We start from the raw sequence: 9,004 nt of genomic DNA on the forward strand, positions 1-9,004 counted from the left end.
AGCAGAACGTTCTTTGGATGGATCCGATAATCGAGTATCTAAGGGATGACAAATTACCTGAGGATCCAATAGAGGCAAGGTTGATCAAGATTCGATCAGCTAGATTTGTCATTCAGAATGAGAGGCTATACAAAAGATCTTATGCTGGACCCCTTATGAGATGTATAGGCCCCGAAGGAGCAAAATCAGCTTTGGCTGAGGTTCATGAAGGAATTTGTGGAGCTCACATGGGTGGACGAGCCCTGGCTCACAAAATTCTGAGACTTGGGTTATATTGGCCTAAGGTCCAAGAGGCTGCTATGGAATACGTTCGTCGATGTGGTAACTGTCAAATTCATGCTACAGTATCGAAGCGCCCGGCGGAAACTATGACTTCAATTCTAAATCCCATTCCCTTTGCGATGTGGGGAATTGATATCATGGGCAAATTCACCAAGGCATCAGGCGGACGGGAATATCTGATAGTAGCAATTGATTACTTCACAAAATGGGTAGAAGCCAGTGCACTGGCGGCAATTACTGAGAAAAAAGTGGAGAAATTTGTGCTTGAATCAATCATATATCGCTTTGGGATTCCAAAAATTATCGTCACTGACCATGGTACTCAGTTTGACTGTCCACAATTCAATAACACTACCCAACACCATTGCTTGCGTGACAAGGGGGCGGAAAGCCCGGCCATAACCAAAGGCTGTTCGATCAAAGGTTTCTTAATGAAGAGGCACAATAGGTTGGCGGATCACTCGCCAAGAAGGAGCCTGGCCCCTCTCCCCAATATGGTTCACCAAGCCTAGTCCAAACCCAACAGGGGCAGAGATGCTAGAGGTGGGAACCCATTCTCTGGAGAGCGAGAGAAGGGGATGAGATGTGTCTTCCTTGCATAGTAGCACAACAAACAACAACAAAAGTAAACTCCAAAAAAGCAGACAATAACACAATTAGTCACCCGCAACCAACAAGGTTCACCAACACCAACACGGAAACACAAACAGACATAGTGCAAAAGGTAGAGACAAAGAGAGTCAATCAATTCTTGCAAATTCTTCAAAAGCAATTTTCCTTTCCTACATGATTAATTCCAATAGTTTCTTTAAGAATATAATAAAATATTTATGGAATCAAAACCTTGCGATTGATGTTGTTCCATCAGAAGTATCCTCTCTAATTTGGGATGATGCTAAATGAAAGAAATATTTTAGAACATAAATTATCTTGCATATTATATATATATATAACTATTATCTTGCATGTTTTCTTTATCTAATAAAAGCCCCCTTTTCCAAAAGTTTATGAGACTAAAATCTAGGACTAAGAACGATATTTCTTTTCAATAAGGAAATAGAAATATATTTCAAGTAACGACCGACCACTACCGCATAGTCGACATAATCCTCTAGTTGGTATGTGAGTTTTATTGTACATAATTCTTTTACTAAAACTAGTCGGATGGCCAAAACCTTAATGAAGATGGTTGATCACAAATTCCCTTAGATCATGAATTCTTGATTATAAAATTTGTTTTTTATTTAAAAAAAAATACACTTCATTTTTTAGTGGCCTCAGCTAATTAGGCCAAGGATCTAAGGTGGGTGATGACAAAGAGCAAGCATCACCCCATTAAGAGCAGGAGCGGACCAGATCTAAAGTTGCAGGAGTTGGTCCCTCTAGAGCTACAAGGGCTGGACCATCTCGGTCAAGTGGTGCTTTTAACATGCTCAGGAGGTCACAAAGTCAAAGGGGTGCTCCTTCTCCCTCAACAGGTTTTCCACTATGACAAAATCCAACCTAGAGCATGGTTCTGATGTTTTTGAGGAGAAGGGAGCAAAGTAGCCCAAGATATCAAGTGCATGGATGAACATGAAAGTGAAGGTGAAGGAAGCATGGTTGTCAAAGCGTCCGCCTAGGTGGCAAGGCAAATTTTCAACTGCCTTGTTTTGAACCACTTAATTGAAGCCCTAACTTGAAGTGCCTAGGTGGACCCCCATGCCTGTTGGCAAAAGAATGTGAAGCATGAGTCATACTCAATATCAAGAATCAATGAATCAGTAAATGCCTAGTCGGACGCTTTGACAACCATGTTTTGATAGGATAAACCTATGTTTTTGTTCTTTTTTTTTAATAAATTTTCATAATTATGATTCTTGAATGCTTGTCTTTTTGGGATGAATATGACTGTTGAATATTTGTTTAGCTTAATTATTATAGAAGTTAGTTGTATTGAAAAGTAGTGTATTGAAAATTTTTTACCCAACCACTTTGGTCGCCTTATTGCCGCCTAGGCGGAGCCCAAATCGCTTTGGTCGCCTTTCCGTTTTGACAACCTTGGAAGGAAGCAGTGGAAAAATGGATTCTTTATAATGTCATTCCAACCAACACAACATAGGGGCCCTATTATCAGTCCATGGTTAACACAACTGTTGTGGCAGGTCCTATTACCATGGACCCACCCCTCATAAGGTGATGAACAAGTACCTCACACAACAATAGGAGGAGTTAAAGGCTTACATCGCAAGGATGGGGACCTTTTGGGAGACGTATGGAGTCACCATTATGTCTGATGGACGGACTGGACCAACAAAAAAGACTACCAACTTTATGGTGTATTGCAATAGGACAACCATCTTCTTAAGATCTATGGATGCATCTAGGAAAGTGAGAGACCATGGGTACATCTTTGGGCTTCTTTATGATGTAGTGGAGGAGGTGGGGCGAAGGAATGTGGTATAGATCATGACAGATAATGACTCCAATTTCAAAAGGGCTCGGGAAATGATGATGCGGCCTATAGAGTACAATTTAAATTGGACATACTATACGACCCACTAAATCGACCTTATGCTCAAGGATGTTGTGAAGATCATATATGTGGAAAGCATAATGGAGAGGGCTAGACAGGTCATGAACTTTATATATAATCATGATTACGCTCTCCAAATGATGAAGCAGGCATATGGGGATGACATAATGTGACCTAGTGTCACGAGGTTTGCCACAAACTACATTGCCTTAAGTAGTATCAATGACAAGAGAACGGGATTGAGATTTATGTTTGCATCTCAGGCTTGGTTTGATTGGACAGGATCCATGACCCCAAACAAGCGCAAAGCACAAGGTTTAGTTTCATCAATTGAGTTCTTGAAATGGGTGATGATAGTGTCTAAAACCAGAGAGCCTTTTATAAAGGTCCTCGTATGGTGGACTCCTCCATGAAGGGGCCCACTATGCCCCACTTGTATAGCCTTTGAGGCTATGTGGGAGGTCGTACGTCACGCAAATTCAAGAGGGTACAAGCACTTTCTCGACATCGTCAATGATTAATGGACTATACGTCTTATGCATCCACTGCATAAGGTTGGCACTTCATCCATTCGATATTAATGAATATCTTATATCTGCGTTCTCAAATTGTGCAGCCTACTACCTTAACCCTAAATACATGTACAACAACCGTTTGGGGTTATACAGAGCTCATGATGTCATGATGGCCGTGGTGAGCTAGACTTGACACTCTAGTCCCTATGTAACAATAAGGTGAGATAGTACGGAATTAGGACTTAGGACTTGCATTTGAATTTTGAAAGAATTTAGCTAACCAATATCACAAATGATTGTAGATCAAGGTTTTCAAAGATAGCTTCAGGTCCTTTGGACTAGTTGTCGTTGTGAAGGGACAAGATAACATAGATTAGGTTAGATTAATTACCCATATAGAACTATTATATTTTACAAATTATTAGATCATTATTAAATAATAACTAATAACTTAATGTTTTTCTCATAATGCAGCTGAGTGATGGGTTGTCTATTGCGTGAGTGGAGAGAACCTCAAGAGAGTGGCGATTAAGGTCCTTTGGATGGCTTGCTCTGCCTCTAGATGTGAAAGGAACCAGAGAACCTCTAACTTAATCCACTCAATGAGGCAGAACAGCTTGGGATCTCAATACCTAAATGATTTTGTGTTAATCCACTATAACCTGAGATTTAAGATGCAACACGCAAAGAGCCAAGTGGAGAGCGATAGGAAGCAGGAGACCATCAACCTCACAGATATCTTCCAAGTGTACATAGATGATGAGGACCATCTCATTGATTGGGTGAGGGATAGTGGTGAACCAGTGTTGTACTAGCTTGGAGGGAGGCGCCTACCTAGAGACTACTCGTCATGCAGGCATTGATATGAACACATTCATAATTGATAGCTCGGGTACATGCACAGGAAGCAGCTAATATCTTAACAAAGATCGGATGATGGCCCCGCGTGACATTGTTGTTGTGCCTTCCACATGCGCAAAGGATATAAATGAGCCCTTAGCTTCTGGTAAAACTCAACACAGGGATGATGATGGTGGTGGTGGTGATGATGATGACGATGATGATGATGATGATGATGATGATGATGATGATGATGATGATGATGATGATGATGGTAAGGGTGGTGGAGAACTTCCAGAGCGTATGGCAGTTCCACTACTAGAGACACCTATTAGATTCACCGAGGCGACAAAGTAGCACCATGGCGGCATACCTTATCACAAGAGCAAGGGCTCCACATCTAGGGGTACTTACATCGAAGGGCCATGTGGCCAGTTCCACCCACCAAGCCAGAGGGACACTGAAAAAATATTGGCATTTTTAAATGTAATAGAACCCAAAAAAAAAAAATTCTTTTTCAAAGTAGAAAAAAACTAACAGAATTACATTTTTGAGAACCATTTGAATTACTTCTTGATTAAAATGATTTTTAAAAACCTTCTCTAAATCGCCAAAAGTGGAACCCACTATCGAACAAGTGAGTGGAAGCTTGCTTGCTGAAACATGGAGTTACAGCAGTCACATCCGTTAGATCAGCCTACTCCCTATCCATCAATCGACGATTTAAGTTGCAACACGTATTGTGCTATCCTTACCCTCTCCACTATGTCCTTTAGAATAGCGGACGGCTCCAACATCTCAAGCTTGGCACCCCCTCGGCATCCTATACCATGTAGTCGGAGCCAAGGAAATTTAGACATTTGGGATACCAAACGATGCCCTCTTTCTTGCTTTATTGATCCCAGATCTTGAACCCCTCCCTCCCCCTTACCTCCGGAGTTAGATTTCATTGGCTCCTTCTTCGACCCCCCCCCCCATTGTGACCAACTCGTCTAGCTCCCTTCAAGGAAAACCTTATCCTCTACCATTTCTTTCTTGGAACCACATCTACACCCCCTCCCCCAGTCCCTTCTTCCCCCCCCCCCCCCCCCCCTCTTCTTTTTGACATAGCTAGCCAGCGAGGCATCTAAGCAAAAGAGAATCAAAATCCGATTTCTTAGGGCATTTTTTTTTTCAACTCAAAAACCCTATCAATTTGTTCTCAATTTTCATTGTCATTCTTTTTAACAATTTTAATCTTTTTGTCCAAATCAATTTTTCATTCTGACATACCAAACTTATTTTTCATTCCACAATTTATTCTAGACAAAAGTTACCAAACTAATTTCATTTTTGACTAAAAATGAATTCTTGTATTCATTTATTTTCAATAGGAAAATTTGAGAATGATAACTGATTCCAAAAACCCTGATGGGGATATGATGCCGGTATTCCTTAGTGGAAGTTCATAATATCATATGTGTAGTTATCGCAAAAACAAGAAACACATCTCTTATGAGAAGTAATTGAAAATAACATAATAATAATTGTGCATGGTTACACAAAAATACTCAGATCAAGATAATGGGTGTGATACTTAAGCTTTATTGTCATCACCATTGCTATTGCCTACCATCAGCAATGGTGAGTCACTTGCAGATGGGTTTCCGTGAAGTTGCCAAGGGAGGAACCTATTGGCAATTTGCCACGCAATCCTCCTTTTTTTCCCAACATTTTTTATTCTCAGGCATACAACACCAACAATATTTTATGCATTCGAACCTTGCCCATCCTCCATTGATGCACTTAGAAACTTGTATTTTATTAGAGGACCAATTGGGCTTAATATCTCCGGTGGTGCTGGTTGCATTGGTGCTGTCGAGATAAAGTGCAAGCAGCATTGCCAAGACAAGCATTGAGGAAAGAGCTAAGCCTTTTGAGTTGAAACCTGCCATAGCTAGGAATAATATATGATTGATCAATGATTGCTAGCTGCTTGCCAAGGAGATCATATGGCCAAGAACAAGACCATGAAGCTTATATAATAGTGTCTTCGATCACATGGAGAATGACAGTTGGCAATGCTCAATGGGGAGGGTTTTAAGGGAGGTGGGGTCCCACTAAGCTAGGTAGCTTTTGAGATATCCTAGAGGATGGTTGTAAATAGGGTAGCCCGGTCATGCCCAAGTTGTCAACTCCTTATTTTTAACTCAATTTCTAACGGTTGTCCCCCGTCCGTCTTTTGGTTGTTATTTAACAACCATTGTAATTTAATTAGATTGGCTACGCACGTATGTTGAAACTTGTTGAGGAATCTATAAAAACACTTGAACGGTTGTTGTAAACACAATACTTCTTCAGAGCTTAAACTCTAAGTGGATCTTCAAAAGGAAAATGAAGACTGATGGAACCATTGATAAGTATAAGGCTAGACTTGTAATAAAGGGTTACAAGCAACGCGAAGGTCATGACTAGTTTGATACTTATTCTCCTGTGACAAGGATAACATCTATAAGGATGACATTAGCAATTGCTGCCTTGCGAGGTCTAGAAATCCATCAAATGGACGTGAAGACGGCCTTTCTCAATGGAGATCTTGAGGAAGAAATATACATGGAAAACCCGAGGGTTGTATTTCTCCCAAACAAGAAAAGAAAGTGTGTAAGTTGGTGAAGTCCTTGTATGGACTCAAACAAGCACCAAAACAGTGGCACACAAAATTTGACAATCTTATGATGTCAAATGGCTTTAAGATCAATGAGTGTGACAAGTGTGTCTATATTAAGACCATGGATAATGGATATGTCATTCTTTGTCTATATGTACATGACATATTAATTGTTGGTAGCAATGCACAAATGATCAATTCTACCAAAAACATGTTAAATTCAAGATTTGACATGAAAGAGATGGGATTGGCTGATGTAATTTTGGGAATAAAAATTCATCAAACATTTGATGGTCTCCTATTGAGTCAGTCACACTATGTGGACAAGATGCTTGAAAAGTTTAATAAGGGCGATTCTGGTGTGTCCAGAACTCCAATTGATTTGAATCAATATTTGACCAAGAATCGAGGAGACGTTGTATCTCAAGTTGAATACGCTAGAATAATAGGTAGCCTGATGTACCTAATGAGTTGTACACGGCCTGATATTGCCTATGTTGTGAGCAGATTAGGTAGATTCACTAGTAAACCAGGAGCTAGTCATTGGAAAGCTATTGTTAGGGTACAAAAATACTTAAGGCATACTCATAATTATGGATTGCACTATATTAGAGAGCCTGCAGTATTAGAAGGATACTCAGATGCAAGTTGGATATGTGATATACAAGAATCTAAAGCTACTAGCGGGTATGTATTCACTATAGGAGGACCAGTTGTCTCGTGGAAATCCTCTAAATAAACAGTAATAACCAGATCCACAATGGAATCTGAGTTTGTAGCCTTAGATAAATGTGGAGAAGTGGCCGAATGGCTACGGAACTTCTTAGAGGATATTCTAGAATGGCCAAAGCCTATGCCTCGCTATATGTATACATTGTGATAGCCAAGCAGCTATTGGAAGAGCACTAAATGTGATGTATAATGGTAAGTCAAGACACATACATCGTCGACATAATACCATTAGACACTTGATCTCGACTGGAGTCATAACAATTGATTATGTAAGGTTAAAAGAAAATCTTGCGGATCCGCTAACCAAAGGGTTGAATAGATATCAAGTTGAACAATCATCAAAGGGAATGGTACTTAACCCCATGAATGCATCGATTCATTACAGTGGAAACCTAACCTAGTTGACTGGGGATCCCAAGATTTAGGTTCAATAGGACAACTAAACTGTAACGACCAGGTGAAATCACTGTGGGGGTTAATCCTCTACCCATTCCTATGATGAAAACAATGATACCCGTAAGGAATAGGTTAAGCTTATCCTATTAATGATTCTTATGCGTTTGACAAACGATGGTTCCAAGCAGAGTAATACGGGTTACTCTTAAGTAAGAAATCACCTATGTGAGAGAGAAGAGGGGCCGCTTGAAAGGAAAATTGTGAAGGCTCAATTCTCTAGAGAATGTTGAAGGCTCAATTCTCTAGAAACTCTCGCAGAACCAGGACGATGTCCATGGCCAAAATGGACATAACTCAGGGGAATGTCTGTGTGGAGTATATCATCATTTACACAGATGGCAGAACAATTTAAGGACATCGCGTCTACTGATCAACCAGTAAAGTAAATATACTTTTACAAGGGAAGGTTCAAAGGCAAAACCTACATTTCCTATGCAGGCTTTCACCGTAGAATTCTATCATCTTGTCGGTCGTTCTTTATATTGTTTTTTGGTCTTCATTGTCATTCATGTGGGGGATTGTTGGACTATGCTCTTTGAGCATGAGTGAATGTGAATGAAAATCATTCATATGGAGAGTTTGTGGAAATAAATGCATTTGTGGAAATAAATGTATGGAATATTTATGGATTTTTGGGTGTTTCATCTCCCAAGGTGAATTCATGAATGGAGGTTATGAGACCTTCTATTTCCTAACAACAAACTTCTCATTTCCCTAGGATATTTATGGAGGGTTTTGGAGACTCTTGATTTCCCAAGAAACTTCTCGTTTCTAGCTTGGTTATTAATGTTTAAAGCTTATCATTTACATAACTTAATTCATTAAGTTTGGGAATATGTCACTATGGCTTTTCAACTATCAAGCTAGTTAAGAGACATTGACTTCCTCTATAAATAGGGATTCCCCCATGGTGAAAATGGTTGGTGTGGTGTGTTTTCAAAGAAGAGTGTTGAGTGTGATTTAAGAGTCTTCTTAAAACGATTTGTGAGTTTTGTCAATGGTTTGAGTTTGGTTTTG

The 9,004-nt window shown here is 39.9% G+C and overlaps 1 pseudogene; it reads left to right on the forward strand.

Annotated features, from left to right (window-relative positions):
- Positions 1-6,920: 6,920 nt before the first annotated feature.
- On the forward strand, positions 6,921-7,538 carry LOC149002011 (secreted RxLR effector protein 161 pseudogene; annotated as a pseudogene).
- Positions 7,539-9,004: the final 1,466 nt, after the last annotated feature.

This window comes from Hakea prostrata, chromosome 10, assembly GCF_041222555.1.
Source record: "Hakea prostrata isolate BN-2017 chromosome 10, UWA_Hpros_2, whole genome shotgun sequence".
Classification (NCBI taxonomy): Eukaryota; Viridiplantae; Streptophyta; class Magnoliopsida; order Proteales; family Proteaceae; genus Hakea; species Hakea prostrata.